The sequence below is a fragment of the Drosophila obscura genome, unplaced genomic scaffold, assembly GCF_018151105.1.
Source record: "Drosophila obscura isolate BZ-5 IFL unplaced genomic scaffold, ASM1815110v1 contig_1, whole genome shotgun sequence".
NCBI classification, from domain to species: Eukaryota; Metazoa; Arthropoda; class Insecta; order Diptera; family Drosophilidae; genus Drosophila; species Drosophila obscura.
In genome coordinates this window covers 6,445,498-6,464,949 of record NW_024542679.1, presented here as the reverse complement: position 1 = coordinate 6,464,949, position 19,452 = coordinate 6,445,498, and positions in this window count along the sequence as shown.

The following is a 19,452-nucleotide window of genomic DNA, read 5'->3' as shown; positions in this document are numbered from 1 at the left end:
ATAATACGTATACACAAATCTGTATCTTTTCTACACCGAATGATCGGCACACTGCGATGGGTATTAAATTTCAGGTCGCCCGTAAGTATGAGAAAGGAGCATCAATGCCTGCAAATACAGCAGATGGGCATTACATCAAAGGTACACTTATCCAGAGGCTATATAGTATAGACTAGCCGCTTTTGCAAGTCAGTTTTGTCTCTTTTATGTATATACAAAAAAAATAATAATAAAATAATGAAGATATTGTTTCAATTGGTGACTTAAATCGATTTAAGTATTCCTATTTTCTTAGGAAAAATGGTCTTCGAGGCACCAAAGTTTCATCATTTTCTGTGACAACAAAACAGGCAACAGAGTCCTTTCCTGTGATGTCCAATGCGAAAGGCAAAAACAGATATCGACAGTAAACAAGGCACCGCAACAGCAGCAGCAACAGAATCAGCCTAATGGAGTGGCCAACAACTCCATCCATGGCCCTCCTCCCTTCCTGTGTCGTTTCTCTTAATGGAATTGCTGCGGAGACAGGAAGAACAATACTCGTACCAAAAACAAAACAAAAACAAAGGAACATTTAGTAGAAAATTTGCATAACAACTTCCGCTTTCAGTTTTTTCTGTGTGTGCCCCTCGCCTGTATTTCTGTTGTTTTGCTTTTGCCATTTTATCATTGTTTCCCTGCTCCCCTGCCCCATGCTCATGTTGCTATTCCCCCGCTCTTCTTATTTACCTGTTGGAGCCACGCCTCCCATCCCCCACCGCTCCCTGTCTGTATGTGCCTGTGTGTGTCTGTGTACATTTATTTTCCCCGCTATCTGCGGATGCAGACCGAAATGTAATTTGCACTAGAAAACTAAATTCCACGTCGTGCGGTGAACGATGTTGAAAGAGCAAAAGAGAGAAGAGAACACCAGACCGTAAAACATCATCAAATTTTGAATAGCCGTGCGGGATACATACAGGCGGATACAGCAATGATATGTGCCACACACACACATGCACTCATAGAAACATCCCTCCCCCACACACCCCATTGAGGGGAGTGTCGAACATTTCTGCACTTAATTTGTTAGCTTCGGCGCTAAGTCGCTTAATTTATATTGTACATTTTTTGGCATTACGCTCCAATTTCACTCCCAGTGGGAAACTGTTGTCCAATATTTGCTGTTGGCTCTAATTTGGAATATCCCCTACCATTTGCAGGCCTGGGCCAATATGCCCAATATAGCGAGGATTTAATGAGTATTACGTAATTAGAAATAAGACTGTTTACGCGAATTTAAATTCATTGAAATGTGGTTCAAATGTGTGCTCCCCAAGCAAATTAATGAATTTAATTGCCTCAAAGAAAAGATGGATATTTTAATTAGAGCATAAATCTGGAGAAATTATGGTTGCTTAAAAAATTAAAATAATTCTAAAGACAAAGCCCCAAATCTTCACTGGAAAAGTTCTGCTAAGCCAACTCTATTTATTTTGCATAAGTAACCACGGAAATTACTTAACAAGAGACAAGTTCTGCAATCCCAACTAAAAAATAAAACAACTAACTAACAAAATCTAAGAAACAAAAGACAACACACAAATCCTTGCTCCATTTACCTTCCATAACAAACATAACAATTACATCTTACCCTCATTTGCCCCCCTCTAGTACCCTCTAAACACTTCAATTACGCCAAAAGAAAAATCCTCCCTCTTTCAGGATAAAAATCCAAACGAAAAACCAACCTGCTGCGATTCACAGCAGCATTTGTTTTGGGGCATAATTCTGCATAAATCGCATTGATTGCCAGCGATTTGTAGCTGTGTCCGAAATTGGACTGTGGGGCCGCCATAAATAATGATTGCATTTCCGATTTAAAAAATCTACGGACTAAAACGGTATCTTATTAACATAAGCCTCTACGCCACTTCGCCACTCTGCAGATAATCGCAGGACTTAGACGAGGATAGCAATCCTTGCAAAAACAAATAGAAAAATGCCGAGCGACATCGATGGCGACAGCGATAATAAAAAGGGGGAAGCAGGAGGAAAACGAATCGTTGAACTTCGCTCGCAAATAAATGCTGCTGTTGCTGCTGCTGGCAGGTGCCACACGAAGGAGCACGAAGGATGTCGAGGATGTGGAGGATGTAACCATAAAAGTTTCTTACTGCCGGTAGTTGGTCCGGACATTTACGGGCTGGACATGCAAACACAAGCTCCTCCACTGCGTGTCAGTTGATCCAACGATTTGTTGCCTGCCTTGCAATTTGCAGTCCTCGAATTTTTCCCACCCGTTTTGCTCCTTGGGAAAAGCGGAAGAGTAAACCGGCAGCTCTTTGCCCCGAAAGTTGAGAACAAAAGAAAACAAAAAGTAAATTAAAATCGTTGCAATGCTTCGCCCTAGGATTGCAATGCACTGGCGAGGCTACTACTTTCCCCTTGGCTGGGTGTCGTGTCCGTTTTCCGGCCCAAGGAGGGAAGGGACTTTCAGAGCCAAGAGGAAGAAGTAGTGGACAAGTTCTTGATCTTCGGGCCAAGTCAGGTGTCAAGGTGTCAGGTTGTGTCATCGCACGGGGCCTTAATTAAAGTTGTCGCGTGGCGTTTACCTTTTTTTTGGGGGGTTGAGACGAAAAACTATCTTTGGACAGCAGTCTACTTAATATCAATTAACTTTTACTGCCAGTGGCAGCAGCAGGACATCGCTTTCCAGACTGATTATAATTACAATTTTCCGCTAATTGGGCAACCCAAAAACTTGGCCAAAACACTGCATCCACAAACTTCAAAGAAAATGCAGGAAAACTTCTAAGATGCGGAAAATGCAGCGAGAAATCTGACTTCTAAAATGGTGGAGAAGCTGGGAAAACTCTAACTCTAAGTAGCGGAAAAATGCACTGAAAACTGTAACTTCTAAGCTGCGGAAAATGGCAGGAAAAACTCTGACGTCTAAGATGGCAAAAACCTTGCTTAAAGTTGCTGTACTGGGGAAAATGATAAAGATGCCTGCGTCCTTAAAATCAATTGAAAATGAATTGTCCAACAATGAAAAAAAAAACTTGTGATGTCTGGCGGCATGTTTTCCGAGAATTATGCAGAAAAACAGAAGCTAAAGATGAAAGAGAAAATTCTCTAATGGAAAATGAAGTTGGAATTTCAACGAAAATTCCGATAAAATCAATAATCTTGGAGTATTTATTTCAATCATTCAATGACAAGTACAAGTCTCAACTTACTTACTGGCACGCTTGCAAATTAAATACGAGTATCTTTCAGGTTATATTACACCTAATTCAGTGTGGAAAATACCCCCCAGGCTGTTGTATCCTCTGCTGCTCCTTTGTTGTATTTAAAGTGCCATTAATTTACATAAAATTCACATAAAGTGCATTCTCAGAGACTGTCGAGAGAGGATTAAGATTCAGAGACGTTCCGAGTCTCTTATTGAATCATTCATTAAACATTCAAAATGAAGCCAAAAAATTCCATTTGCATTTTCCCCTAAATGGCAGCTCCATGCTGGCAAACTATGCTTAGGAAAATCTGAATATTTGTTGAGCTAAATAAACGGAGGAAAATCCACAGAAAGAGAAAGAGACAAAGCACAAATTTTGTCTCTTACTTGCTCATGTGAGGCAATCAATTGCGAATCAAAAGTGTAAATAGATTCCAAATTTTTCACCCAATTAATTTTCCATTTGGCATGGAAATTGATTTTACGTTATGACAATTAGAGAAAGTTGAAGAAACAAAGAAAAAGGGAAACAAGAGAGTGCCATGCCAAAAGGCAAAACTTTGATGTGTAGATATGGGACTTAAATCTAACGCTTTTCGAATCTCTATCGATTGGACATCCATCGAGTACATTTCTCTTAAATTCTGGGCATATGGATAACCTTTAACCTCCTCTTGGGGCATCCTTTTTCAGCTGAAAAGGCACTCAAAATGAGCCATAATTAGTGGAGTCTTTTTTTTTTGTTTACCAATTAATTGTAGAATATTATGGTAATTGCTAATAAAAGCCCAACAAATTCGCTTTCTTGGCTTGGAGCTGTTTTTCTTTCATTTTCTCTGACCCCCAAAATCTTGGCTTATCATTTGCTTGGGTATTTGCACAGGGCCTAGGACCGAACAAGGATTTGCTGCCCATTAAAATCTAAATTAAATGCTTTGATTTTCATCGGTCAGTGGCCATAAATTTAATGACTTGCCTTCTGGCTTCAGATTTACTTTATTTATGAGGCTTCAAACCCAATCCCCGTCCCTGAATCTGGTTCTGATTTCTGGGGAGATTTTCTTAATTAGATTATTTGTTGGCCACGTTTACGAGGGGGGGGGGGCCAGCATTTTATGACACATTTAATGAACAGCCAACAGCCATCGAGCGAGCAAGGCAGCAGCTGATCGATGGTCTTATTTGCCCCAACACAAAAACCGCAATCATTGCGCCCCCAAAACGAATCAATTTAGAGTCCTAGGCCCCCAGTGCATCCACCAGCCATCGACCACTAACAAAATTATGGCCTGGTGGTGGGCTCTGATGATGGAGAAAATCATGTGGCATGTTGTAGTGCGTGCTGCATGTGGCAGTGGACGATGTGGAAACCCCATTCATTGGTTACGCACAAAATGTTGGCCATAATCTTGTAGGCAGAGAGCCCCTGCGTGTCCCAAAAGCTGATTAATGCTGATTAAGGGATAAATGTGGAAATGGAAAGCGAAGTAAGTTTTTAATTTTATGAAAATCAGAGGAAAATCATATAGGAAATGGATAGATTAGAAGCAGGAAATGTATGTAAACGATTGAACAAAGGAAATGCTAACCATTTAAGGGTCACTTTTGGAGATAAATACATGGGAAAAAAACAAAGCGATATTTGAGGGGAAAATTACTTCGTTTTGAGAAGCGAATTTTGGACTGAAATGATGGGAAACCACATGAGAAATTCCACTAAATAAGGAAATTTATTTTCTATAGAAAATTAGGTAGAAAAATCCTATATAAAGTAAAGGATAAAAATAAAAAAAATTAGCTCAAAAAATTAGTCACACACTAAGTATTATCGTCCAATGTTGTCCAGGCAAATTTTTCCATCATATTTATAGACAAACCATACAACACTTTCAGTATTCCATCATAATCATAAATAAATATATTGAAGGTCCCGCCTCGTAATTTTCCTCTAGTTTTCCCTTTATTCAAACATTTTATTAGCATGTTTGTTTGCGTTTGCATTTAACGTTTGAGTTGGCAACAGTTTTGGGCTGTTGTTTTGGCTGTCATCGATCATTTTAAGTGGGGTTTTTGGCCAACATTTGCCATTAATTAGGCAAAAGTTTTGCCGGAATCCCTTTGCCTTCGAGCACAAAAAATAAATAAGAAAAAACTGCCGAAATAACAAATGAGACAAGCGGCTAGACAAGCGACAAGAAACGTGGGTTGTCATTAATGATGATGATGATGGCTCTGCCCTTGAAAAACAACAGGACAAATGCCGCGACACAAAAAAGTGTCGCCAAATATTTATTTTGTCAAGAAACAAAAAGAGGAAACTGAAAAAAAAGGGTCCAGTACTTTAAGACCATATTATGACAATAAATTGGAGGGTCAGTACATTTAAGGATTCTCTCACCATGAAAAACACTTCAAATCTGAGCTAATTTATGGGAATTTCGAACCTAGATATTGTGTAGCTGTCTTTGGCATAGTTTCTACTCAGAATTTTTCCTTTTTATAGTGTACTAGCAGACCCGAGCGCATCGCTGCTTTCTAAATGCATTTAAAGGTTAGGAATTCATCGTAATTAAACAATGATATTCAAAAGCAACAAATATACTTACAAAAATTGCAAATATATTAATATCAATTGCATTAAATTTGATTAGTATTTCCATATAAATTTTCCGAAACAAAAAGCAATGAGTTTATTCATTATTCATTTAATTTGAATTTAAAAATTCTCTTTAATTAAATTTTTGGGATATTTGTACATATAATTTATGTATTTTATTTTATGGGTGCAATCAAAACGAGTGCCAATCAATGCGAATGCGAATACTCTGATCTAATTATGATTATATTTTGAATTTTAATAATTTCCAGAGAACTGCAAGGAAAGTTAAGGTCCAGAGACCCTTTTCCGTGTAATAAAATATAAATTATATTTGACATTTAATCAGGCAACACATTGCATTTAACGAGCGCTTTGTTTGGGTCACAGTCACTCCTGCGTTTGACAGACGGCTTTTAATATTTAATATTTGATGCAAACAAATGGGGAAAACAAATCGAATTAAGGTACAGAATATCCGCACGGAAGTGGCGCTCCATTTATGTATTATATCGGCATTAAATTTGGTCGAATTGTGAAATACTCTCGCTGCAATCCAATTTTAAAATATTTTGAAAATACTATAAAATTATCAATTAATTACAGAGAATTCTGCATCCTAATTCCTGGAACCTTCGAACTCCCATTGGATGCGGCTCGGATTAAATTACAGGGTAATTGGTGTCTCCAGGCAGCATACATATAGAGATAATAAACGTTTAATTACATATTAAATGACGCCCCAAATAGAGGCGGCGCTCTTCCGCCTGTGTTCGTTGCAATTACTCCTGTGGCAGATGGCTGGATGCAGTCAGGATGATGCCTCACAGTTGTTGAAATTTTAATTACAAAAGTAAATGTTTGAAAGATGTGCTGTGCTGTGTGGCAGCGTCATTAACTTTCACACTGAGTAAATGGCACTTTCCATTCCACTCTTTTTGCCTTACTTTCGCACACAATGCTACCCTCTCTTTCCTTTAATTTTCCACTCAATAGTCCTCTCTCTTTTCTTTACACAAAAGTCTTCTCTCTTTTGCACACACAGTGCCTCGTAGTGCCTTTTATTCCTCATAGTTCTGCTGCCTCTGTCCCTCTTATGTTGTTTTCCTGCCTCTTTTGCTCCCTCAAGTGCCATGTAATCGACTGCATTTTGCTGCAGGCAAAAGCGACAAAACGCCACAGATCGACATCCGATGCCACAGATGAAAGGTGCCCTACAAAAGGAGCTCAAGCGGTACTCAACGGTTAAGGACTACTCCAGCCACACACTCTTAGGAAAGGAGGAGTCCACGCCCATCTCATCTGCTGGTCAGTGGAAAAACCCTTTCGGCCAAATCGTTCATATATTATTTTTCAATTAATGGATAACCAGCAGACATTTTCTTATTCACTTGTTCCTTACAATTTGTATTTTAAATATCAATTATGCAAATAGCATTCTTCCCTTATTTTCCCATTTTCATAATCTGTAATAAAGATACAAAAAATAACATACATATATATTACATGAAAATCTATAGTATTATGTATGTAGATATTATATATATAAGTAGTTTGATATGTAGATATAGCCACAAACTACATGGGCAAACAATTTGCATTTGTAAACACTTGTTGAAACTGAGTTTCCATTGTTCTCGGGCCAAAAGAGGCAGAGAGATAGATGGGAAAGTACTTTCACTCTGGCATGACGTCAACGGGTAGGTAGACGTTTGTGGGAATCCTTGGTACAGTGCCTGGAGTGCCGCTCCCCGGGATTAACATCTCTATAATTTTCTATCCAGAAAAGTTTTTCCTGCCTTGTTAAACTTTTTCTCTGCACTGAAAATTGACACTTTCATCTCATAAATCAATACGAAAGTAAAGGAATTTTCATCGAAATATATCGTATGGGAAAAATGAATGAAAACTCATCTGTTAACATTTTCCATGATTTTCTTCTACGAACACACAAACTTTCTATTAATTTTCATGCAATTTATTGTTGGGTGATATATCAACCAGAAACTTTGGCCAATTTTCAGACCTTTCCCATTGCAGGTACAAAATTCTAAAATTTACAGCTTTTCTTGGCATTTTACCATTTTCAATGAAAAGCAGCTCCTTCTTGGCGCCTTTCCTGTTTATGGCAGCGACACTTTTCATTAGCTAATGTCAAAGGAAAATGCAATTAAGCAAGTGATTCGCAACCAACACCCCCGCGATAACAAATAATCCCAGCAATTCCACACAATTTGCGTTCCAATTGGTTTCATTTACACTCCAAAGGAAGGAAGGATGGGCGGAGGAGGCGCCGCCTTGGAGGCGCGTGAAGTAAATTATTGTTTTTGAACCCATGCCCCCGCTTCTGTGGCGCCTGCGATTCCCCGCAAATAAATTCAAAATAAGCCCCCCATTTAAGCATTTAGCTGGGAGATTCATCCACGAGTGTGGCATCTGGGCGGATTATTTTCCAGCAGCTGCCACACCTTCGATATTCGACATTCCTTAGGAGAGGACTTCAAAGGTGGCCTTAGACAGCAGCAACTGCTCCTACTCCTGCAGCTGCTTGTAAGCGAATTGGCATTTAATAATGAGAGCTCCTCCACGGGAGAAGCTGAGTCCTAAGCCATTCTGAAACATTCTCTCAACATTCGAGCAGAGGTCTAACATCCTACACAATCACATAAATATGCTCCCACTCTCGCTCTCTCTTTCTGTCTACTATGGTTAAGTACATATATTATGTACCCTGGAAAACACAGACATAATGTGGGCGTGGACCCACAAGGGCGTCATACTGTCGAAAATTATTGCCCCCGACGCTCCTCTCATCTCATCTCTCGTCGCTTGGTTTTTGCTGGCTGTTCCCCCAGCTTTTCCGCAGCTGTTGACATTTGACTGCGTTTCGGGTTACAGCATTTTCGATGCGATGATTTTGGGGTCAGAATGATTTGAGCCCGCTGTGTGTCCTTTTGCCTCATTGGGAGCACCTCTCCCTTTACGCCTCTTTAGAGGGACCTTTTCCTCAGTATCTTACGCCTTTTGGGTCCACTCTTTGCTCTGCCTCTTACGCCCCTTTGGGTCCACTCTCTAAACTTGTTTTTGCTAATGAAGCAACAGCATTGGACCACAACGAGGAGTTATGTATGACAAAACACGAGTTAAGGCAACAAGTTCTGATCTAAAAACTAGGCAAAAACAACAATTTATTAATAAATGAGACCCTAGAGAGAATATATTGTTATATAGACCAAAATTATAGAGGGATATGTAGAATAGAGTGTAAAGTATGTAGATATATGTAGGTACATTTAAATATGGACTCTATTTGAACGAATCTAAATTGAATTTAATAGAAAATTTAATAAGTTTTATCTAGTGCAAATTTCCACGAGGCAATTTAGTAGTCATCAAATTTGATACGTGGAAAAATGTACAGTGCTCATGTAAGTTGCTTAATTGCTATAGGAACAGACACGTGCAACAAAACGACCATTTTCATTAGGCTGGCATTCTGCCACTCGTTGGGGCAGATGCCATTTGCCATTTGAGGCAGAGCATGTGTCCTCCCGGGTGAATGTCTGTTGCACTTCATTTCCAATTAACCGCGCTGCCACTTGCGAGGAGTTGTCGTTGGAGCCACTTGTTGTTGTTGTTGTTGCCACTGATGTGAGAGGAGGGTGTTGTGTGTCGTGTGGCAGGGACAACACTTGTGCGAATTAAAAAAGAAAAAAAAATGAATAAATGAAATGTGAGGGAATTTGTTGCTGGGGGAGGACAGATTTCACACATTTGTGGCACGTGGCAAGTGGCTAGACCCAAAGCTGATTTAGATTTATGTCGAATGTTGAGTGTGTTTGCGGCAAATCGTGGAGAAAAATGAGACAGAGTTTCCCTAGTTTCCCCAAGAGATAGAAGAGGGAGCGAAATGAATAATAAATGAATAATTCAGATTGAAAGGTGAATCAAACATAATGAGAGAACCACCAAAGGGAGGAACCTCTCCTTTTATTGGCTATTCTTTCTATTGCTTACATGCATCCTTGATGTCCTTTGGATATTCTTATAATCTGCATATTTCCACAACATTTTATATGCATGAAAAAACCTACATGAATGGCGGCTGCCTCTCTATTGTATTGAGAAAACTCTGCATTATCTGTCTGTAACAACAATTTTTTCTACGAGTAGATTTGTCATGCATCAAATATTGTTTTGTCCATTTTCCATTTCCCATATGGCATATGCCGTCGTCATCCTCACCACCCCCTCACATATTTTCTCTGGCTATTGTGGCTTTATTAAAAAGTTTACAATGCAACACATTTCTCTGCTTTTCTCTGCTACATGCCACACATATCATGGCTACATTTTTGATGGCTTTCCCCTTACTTTTGGCCTACGTACACACGCTGGACTTTAGCTAGAAATGGAAGAGTGGGTAAGATAAAGTACTCTTTGCATTTGGGAAAACTTTATCCTTAGAGAGTTCGAATGGGTTTTGGGGATTGTGTTTGGTACACATCATATATACAGGGGGGAAGGGTCAACAGATGTGGCCAAAAGTTCTGAGCCTCTCAGCTAGGACAGATGGAATACAAGAAGATATTAAAGATAATAAATAATACAGAAAATAAAGTACCATTGGCGCGTTTAAATTGACGAGATTTCAATCTATACAATTTATTAAATTGTTTAAAAGTTCATCTTATATGCAAATGATTAAACGACTAATTATCCAAAATTTTGGAAGGAGACAAATTTCTCTATATGTGGCGTGCGGCAAGCAGTTCTTCAATTCAAAGTGTTGCGACTTGTCGAAACTTAAGTTTTGTGGTTCTGTCATTAGTTGCAAAATGTTGCCATGGCTTTGAGATGCCCTTTGCTCTCTCCCCCACCACATTGTTGGCAAGTTGTCAGCCTAAGTGTTGTTCCATAAATGACATTTACAAACCAAGGCAAAGAACTTTGCCTTTGCTGGAAAAGCAGTTTCCTTCTTTTCAAACAGAACTTGATTAGCAGAACATGAATAATGTAAAATAAAATTTAGATACTTATAACAATAATTTAGTTTGGGAAAATAGACAAAATCAGAATAAATGTTGAAATGTAATGTAAAATAAAATGTATTAACTAATTAGACTTACTTTGCATTTAGTTGACACGTTCAAGGAGGCACTGCTGCCGATATTCTCTTTTGCATTTCTATTTTAGATTGTTCTTCCGAAAGCAAAAAGTAACAAATAAACTTTAGTTACTAAAGTGTCGTACATACTAGTATTTCCGCTCTCTCTACAATATAGTTTTTGTCGGACATTGGTATTGTTTTTCTCACTCGCATTTGAAATCGTTTTAAAACTTGTATACACTTTTTGCCGAAACCGCCTGGCACCCCTTGCCGTCTTAATGACCATCTTGCACTTCCGTTTCTTTCACTCACTTTTTGGCTATCTAGCCTTTTATTATTTTCCGCTCTTTTCATAGTTTTGCGGGCCATTTTCCGCTCTTTCTATAGTTCTGCGGGGCTTTTCATTTTCACTCACTCACATCACTCACTTTATGGCCTTCTAGCCTTTTATTATTTTCCGCTCTTTCCATAGTTTAGCGGGCCTTTTTCCGCTCTTTCTTTAGTTTTGCGGGGCATTTTATTCTCACTTGCACTTTCACTCACTTTTGGCCATTTAGCATTTTATTATTTTCCGCTCTTTTCATAGTTTTGCGGGCCTTTTTCCGCTCTTTCTATAGTTCTGTGGGGCTTTTTATTTTCACTCACTTTTTGGCCTTCTAGCCTTTTATTATTTTCCGCTCTTTCTCTAGTTTTGCGGGCCTTTTTCCGCTCTTTCTATAGTTTTGCGGGCTTTTTATTTTCACTCACTCACTTCATTCACTTTTTGGCCTTCTAGCCTTTTATTATTTTCCGCTCTTTCTATAGTTTAGCGGGCCTTTTTCCGCTCTTTCTTTAGTTTTGCGGGGCTTTTAATTTTCACTCACTCACTTCACTCACTTTTTGGCCTTCTAGCCTTTTATTATTTTCCGCTCTTTCTATAGTTTAGCGGGCCTTTTTCCGCTCTTTCTTTAGTTTTGCGGGGCTTTTAATTTTCACTCACTCACTTCACTCACTTTTTGGCCTTCTAGCCTTTTATTATTTTCCGCTTTTTCTATAGTTTTGCGGGCCTTTTTCCGCCCTTTCTTTAGTTTTGCGGGGCTTTTTATTTTCACTCACTCACTTTACTCACTTTTTGGCCTTCTAGCCTTTTATTATTTTCCGCTCTTTCTATAGTTTTGCGGGCCTTTTTCCGCTCTTTCTTTAGTTTTGCGGGGCTTATAATTTTCGCTCACTCACTTCACTCACTTTTTGGCCTTCTAGCCTTTTATTATTTTCCGCTCTTTCTATAGTTTTGCGGGCCTTTTTCCGCTCTTTCTTTAGTTTTGCGGGGCTTATAATTTTCGCTCACTCACTTCACTCACTTTTTGGCCTTCTAGCCTTTTATTATTTTCCGCTCTTTCTCTAGTTTTGCGGGCCTTTTTCCGCTCTTTCTATAGTTTTGCGGGGCTTTTTATTTTCACTCACTCACTTCATTCACTTTTTGGCCTTCTAGCCTTTTATTATTTTCCGCTCTTTCTATAGTTTAGCGGGCCTTTTTCCGCTCTTTCTTTAGTTTTGCGGGGCTTTTAATTTTCACTCACTCACTTCACTCACTTTTTGGCCTTCTAGCCTTTTATTATTTTCCGCTCTTTCTATAGTTTAGCGGGCCTTTTTCCGCTCTTTCTTTAGTTTTGCGGGGCTTTTAATTTTCACTCACTCACTTCACTCACTTTTTGGCCTTCTAGCCTGTTATTATTTTCCGCTTTTTCTATAGTTTTGCGGGCCTTTTTCCGCCCTTTCTTTAGTTTTCGGGCTTTTTATTTTCACTCACTCACTTTACTCACTTTTTGGCTTTCTAGCCTTTTATTATATTCCGCTCTTTCCATAGTTTAGCGGGCCTTTTTCCGCTTTTTCTATAGTTTTGCGGGGCTTTTTATTTTCACTCACTCACTTCATTCACTTTTTGGCCTTCTAGCCTTTTATTATTTTCCGCTCTTTCTATAGTTTTGCGGGCCTTTTTCCGCTCTTTCTTTAGTTTTGCGGGGCTTTTAATTTTCACTCACTCACTTCACTCACTTTTTGGCCTTCTAGCCTTTTATTATTTTCCGCTCTTTCTCTAGTTTTGCGGGCCTTTTTCCGCTCTTTCTTTAGTTTTGCGGGGCTTTTTCTTTTCACTCACTCACTTCACTCACTTTTTGGCCTTCTAGCCTTTTATTATTATCCGCTCTTTACATAGTTTTGCGGGACTTTTTCCGCTCTTTCTATAGTTTTGCGGGGCTTTTTATTTTCACTCACTCACTTCACTCACTTTTTGGCCTTCTAGCCTTTTATTATTTTCCGCTCTTTCTATAGTTTTGCGGGCCTTTTTCCGTTCTTTCTTTAGTTTTGCGGGGCATTTTATTCTCACATGGACTTTCACTCACTTTTTGGTTATTTAGCCTTTTATTATTTTCCGCTCTTTCTATAGTTTTGCGGGCCTTTTCCGCTCTTTCTATAGTTTTGCGGGGCTTTTTATTTTCACTCACTCACTTCACTCACTTTTTGGCCTTCTAGCCTTTTATTATTTTTCGCTCTTTCTATAGTTTTGCGGGCCTTTTCCGCTCTTTCTATTTTTGCACTCACTCACTTCACTCACTTTTTGGCCTTCTAGCCTTTTATTATTTTCCGCTCTTTCTATAGTTTTGCGGGCCTTTTTCCGCTCTTTCTTTAGTTCTGCGGGGCTTTTTATTTTCACTCACTCACTTCACTCACTTTTTGCCTTCTAGCCTTTTATTATTTTCCGCTCTTTCTATAGTTTTGCGGGCCTTTTTATTATTTTTACTTTTTCACTTGCACTTTCACTCACTTTTTGAAAGTATCGTGTTTTACACACTCACAGAAAAAAAAAACTCAACAACAAAAAAACTCAAGCTGACGGGCACATCACGCCATGGATGGTTCCGTTATTTTACTTCGCCTTCTTTCCACTCGAATTCCCATAACTGGAAAGCAGCGCTAAAACTGCGAAGCAATTGACATTTTTCGGGACTATTTTTACATAGAAAAAAACATTGAAACTAATTGTTTTCAGACATGCTGTGATCTTTTTTTAGTTCCTGATCTTTTGGCGCTCGTCACACTTGCTACTTTCATTTTCCCGACTTTTCAGGTTTTTTAACAATTTTTTTACTTTTCCGGAAGATTTTTCTTTTAAACACTAGCTACACATGTCACACGGGTTTCTATATAATTTTTCGAGCTTCTTCCGCTATTTTGGATCCGCGACACGAAAATACGTCCTTCTGCGCTGGCAGGTTAAATTTGACTTCGCGCTCTCTTCTGCGGTTGCGGTCAACCGCAGACTCTCTGAGATCAAAAATGAGTGGCTTTGCTATTGCAATGTGTGTGCTGTTGCTTTGTTTGGCATGGGTGGGAGAGAGATGGTGAGTGCGATATCTGTTTCTAGTCATGAGCAGCGCTAAAACTGCGACGCAATTGCCATTTTTCGGGACGTTTTTCACATACATATATAAAACATTGAAACTAATTGTTTTCACACTTGCTGTGATCTTTTCTTTTAGTTCCTGATCTTTTGGCGCTCCTCACACTTGCTACTTTCATTTTCCCGACTTTTCAGGTTTTTTAACCATTTTTTTACTTTTCCGGAAGATTTTTCTTTTAAACACTTTCTACACATGTGACACGGGTTTCTATATAATTTTTCGAGCTTCTTCCGCTATTTTGGATCCGCGACTCGAAAAAACGTCCTTCTGCGCTGGCAGGTTAAATTTGACTTCGCGCTCTCTTCTGCGGTTGCGGTCAACCGCAGACTCTCTGAAATCAAAAATGAGCAATGTGTGTGTGTGTGTTGTTGCTTTGCTTAGCATAGGTGGGAGGGAGAGAGATTGTAAGTGTGTATTATGTTTCTCGTGTGGAGCAGCGCTAAACCTACGACGCAATTGCCATTTTTCGGGACTATTTTCACATAGAAAAAAACATTAAAACTAATTGTTTTCACAATTGCTGTAATCTTTTTTGTTTGTTCTTTTGGTGGTCCACAAACTTGGCGCTTTCATTTTCCCGACTTTTCAGGATTCACCATTTATTAACACTTTTTCGGCAGATTTTTCTTTTAAACACTTGCTACACATGTCACACGGGTTTTTATATAATTTTTCGAACTTCTTTAGACTTTTTCCGCTATTTTGTCTCAGCGACACGAAAAACGTCCTTCTGTGCTGGCAGGTTAAATTTGACTTCGCGCTCTCTTCTGCGGCTGCGGTCAACTGAAGGTGAACGAACCTCAGACTCTCTGAGATAAAAAAAGAGTGGCTTTGCTATTGCAATGTGTGTGTGTGTGTGCTGTTGCTTTGCTTAGCATGGGTGGGAGTGTTTCTAGTCGGGAGCAGCACTAAAACTGCGACGCAATTACCAACGCTTTGCTGAGAGCATCTAAGAGCGGCTGTTGCGCTGTTGTTGTTTTATTTATTGGCGTATGGATTCTTATTGTTGTAGTCTGCCTATGTTTGTATGGCTGGAATTGGGACACGACAACTGCGTGGATGCAGTAAGTTTGACCATAAAAAAAGTATTTCAATGTAAAGAGTTATTATATTAGGTCCTCTATTCAGTGCAGGTTATGCTAAGAGTACATCTCTGCTGAGAGGATCTAAGAGTGGCATTGCATTTGCAATGTGTTTTTGTTGTTGTTGCTCTATGAATCAATGTTTTTGTACCTTGCCTATGCTCTGTGAGGGGTGAGGTGAGCGAGAAAGGGAGAGCGTGGAGGGCGTAAGAGAGGATAAGCCAAGAAGAGTTGAAGGATTTTCGTTTTGCTATGCTTATCTGTTTATGCACTGCTTAATTTTCTAAGACTATGGAATGCACACATGTACAAACAAACATACATATGTACATTGTATATGTACATACATATATGTATGCATGTATGTACACTCTTAGTCACCGTGTGCCATTTGTAATTAATCTAATCCTATTATCCTTTTGATTTCATGGGCACACAGCTACAGCTGTGGACCCAGCAACCCCAGTCTCGGCTTTAATTATAATGATGATGATGATCAAATTTGAATCTAATGAAATGTAAACGAAAGCAAATCAACGGGAATTAGTATAGAAGGCGGGGAATACCCTAACCCAAAATCAGTTCCTAAGAGAAAGAACAACTGTTGAGCCCACCAGCAAAATCTCAACGCACGACTCAGCCGTCAATTAATCAATGTCCAAACATATTAAATGAAGTAGTTCTCCTGCCACGAGTGTCCTATCAGTGGCAATGAGGGGCACGGGACGCACTCAAGTGGAGATCTAATGACAGACGGTTGTGAAGGGAATGTCAATCATCCGCCATATGTGGCCAAGCAGCAACAGGGCCAGCCTGGCAGAAGGTTTTACTTTCTCTCTCTCTCTTCTAAAGTGAAAGTCAGTATGCTGCTGAAAAAGCCTAATCACAAAGAAAGAACTCAAAAGTTTTCCACCACCCCCAACCACACACACACACACACATACACAGAGGTTTTCCCTTCAAAGTCAAAGCTTGTCTGTTTGTCGCTGCAATTGTCGCTGGCGACAAATAGAAAAGTTTCCCCAAATGTTTGGTAACTTAAATTGTTTTGTGGTTTCTTGACAAGGCTAAGACTTACACCCACATACCCGCGACTATGGAAATGTTAGCCAAATTAAACACTTAGGCGGAGTGCTGTACAAATAATGAAATGAAAATCATATAATTTTTACATTATGTCAAAGTTGAAAATGGCCTAAAACATTTCTGTTCTCGGTTTTCCCAAAAGCAATGCGCGTGCTCAAGTATTACGCTGGAAATTGAAAACTTTTGGGCGCGTGTTGGAGTGACCACCCCACACCAAGGGGGCTGCGAGGGGATAGTGCCGAGATTTCTAACATTTAGAACTTTGTTGAAAGTTCATTGAACGAAAATCTTAAATGCAAATAATTCGAAATGGTAGATCGAATGCCCAGTGCAAAGGGAATGCCTGATGATGGAAAATTGCTCAACGTAAACAAAGTTCATTAAGCTGCTCGGGTAAATAGTTTTAATTGGATTTCAAGCTATGTGAATATGAATTTACTTACAGGCAGTCATATCAGCCGCTCCTTGAGTGAGTCCTGGACTGGCTGCTGTCCTGGCACCATAAATATAACCTCACATAATTGTCAGCAAAAATTCCTCATTGACAAGCTTCCACAGAATGCAATTTTATTGCTCCATTAGACAACTATAAAAACATCATATATTACAACAAACTCTGATGACCATTTCCCGAGAGACATAAGCGGATTTTCAGCTTAAAGTTGTTTTCCCTATTAAGTTTTCTTTGGAAACAAAATGGCAGACAGCATAATGTATTTCGGGACATCCATTTATTAAGAATTTAATTGTAAATTCTACTTTGATTTTCTTTTTAAAAATAATATGCAATATTTAATTCCATTAAGCAAATATTTGTGGCTGATTTAAATTAAATTTAAATTTCAATTAGAAATCCCTTAGATTTGTTGTATTACAAATTCTCTTCGCACATGTGCTTTAATTAACTTTCTCATTTTAATAAATGTTAACAAATCCTTGGGGATCCGTCCCATTTCCGTGGATAGGCAGGGCCCCCTGGGGAACATTAAATAAATCTGGAGACTGGAGTTAAGCCGAAAGTTGTTTTTACGCATTAAGCAAATAATAAAGAGAGTCGGGCAGAGTCCTTGCCATGTGTAAACCACAGACTCTTGTCAACATCCAAAAGCATTCTTTATGCTTCTCATTTTTACCATTTTCCCAGCACTTTTTGTTGTTGTGAAAATTAACAACTTCATATGTCAGCAGTGATATCTTCATGCCCCATGCCACACACACACCTCGCATAAAAAGTGTATCCCCCCATTGTGTCGCAGCTTTATCACTCGTGCCACACACGAGGGAGTGAGGGACTTGGGCTTTAAGCGAAGCTCATTTGCATGAATTGCTGGTGCTGGTGCTGGTGTGTGCTGCTTTCCGCTTGAAGCTCTTATCAAGCGGCAACCAACACTCCATAAATTGTCTAAAATTAGCCATAAACAAAAGCAAACTGCGAAAACAAAACCGCTCTGCTGCAACAATCTCTCAAGAGTGTAGCAACCTGCCAGCAGGCCCTGACACCCTCTCTTAAGCTCGTTATGCTCTATTATAGTAGTACAACCCCCCCCCACCTACTTCTTCGCTCCACCATGGCAACCTCCATCACCATCCCCATCAGCATTCGCATCCTAATGCTTGGGGGGGTGCGAGAGTGGTACCAAAATCAGAAAACAGAAACAGACTAAATATGTCTGTTGTTTCTGTGGCCCCTCCCTTTGTGGAGTTGCCTTTTGATTTCCGTTGCCATAATTTATTATTATCCGGACGCAAAATAAAATAATTTGTATAAAAGCCATTGCCCAGGGAGATGGTAGATGGGGAGAGAACGGAAACCGAAACTGGGCGAGTCCTAAAAACAAAACAAAACAAACCAAATAGCAAAAAAACCTCAGAAAAATACAAAACAACAAAAATAAAAAAATAAAAATACAAAACAAATATGTAGGTGCAAGACGAATCTGAGGAATGGGGTCTCAGGATGAGCTGTGAATGCTCTTTGGAAATAAAAGAATTTTATGATATTTTTGAGGAGAACTTCCAACTTTCCTTTCGGCCTTTAATTAATGCAAAAAAAATATATTTTATTATGGTATCGAAGAACTTAGAACGTAGATAGTTTTAACATGCAGCTGAATGCTATTCCTTAACTTTCTGGGGTGAAATATTTGCGCCAAAAGACATCTGTAAACGCATTCGAAGCATAAAGTCATGAAAATTCTCTTATTCTACTGCTATGACAAGCCTTTTGCCTTCACTAATATACCCCTAATTTGTATAAGGAAATCCTTTTAGCCAAGCTCAGCGCAAAAACAAAAAAAAAAACTTCCGCCGCCCAAAATAGGATCCCCATTGTATTTATTTCTCTTTTGGGTTTTTAACCTCTTGGGCGAGTTCCCTCTGTTGGGTTATTTTTTGTTGCCTGTCAAACACAAGAACAACAACAACAATAGACAGTCTTCACACACTTTAAAGACCAACGCATTCGAGTTCTTTCAGCGCCTCCTGGGGTGCGCGCCCCTTCCTGCCTGCCTGCCTGCCTGCCGCTGGTTGGGGTTAAAGTTTGAAGTTCGAGGAGCTGTTACTTTTTTTATGGCCAACTGTGCCACTGACGGGGCGCCTGATTGAGCGTAAAGTTGTAAAACTTAAGGAGTGCTAAGTGCCCTTGGTCCTGGCCCTCCGTCTGGATCCTGTCCTCCTACGATTATGGCCAATAAAGCACGCATGTCGGCGCCAGAACTCCGGGTGGGGAGCGACTGTGCTAAAAAATTAAATATGCCTCGGACGAGTTCTCGAGCTCTCGAGCTCTTCTCTCGACGACTCTCCACTACGGCTTTACGGCTGCTTCTCTGAGGTGTGTTCGCCGGACATTGTCCGGTTGGATGGTCACAGTGGGACACACTGCGCGGGGGTGTGGTGTGCACAGTGGGTGGTATAAATTT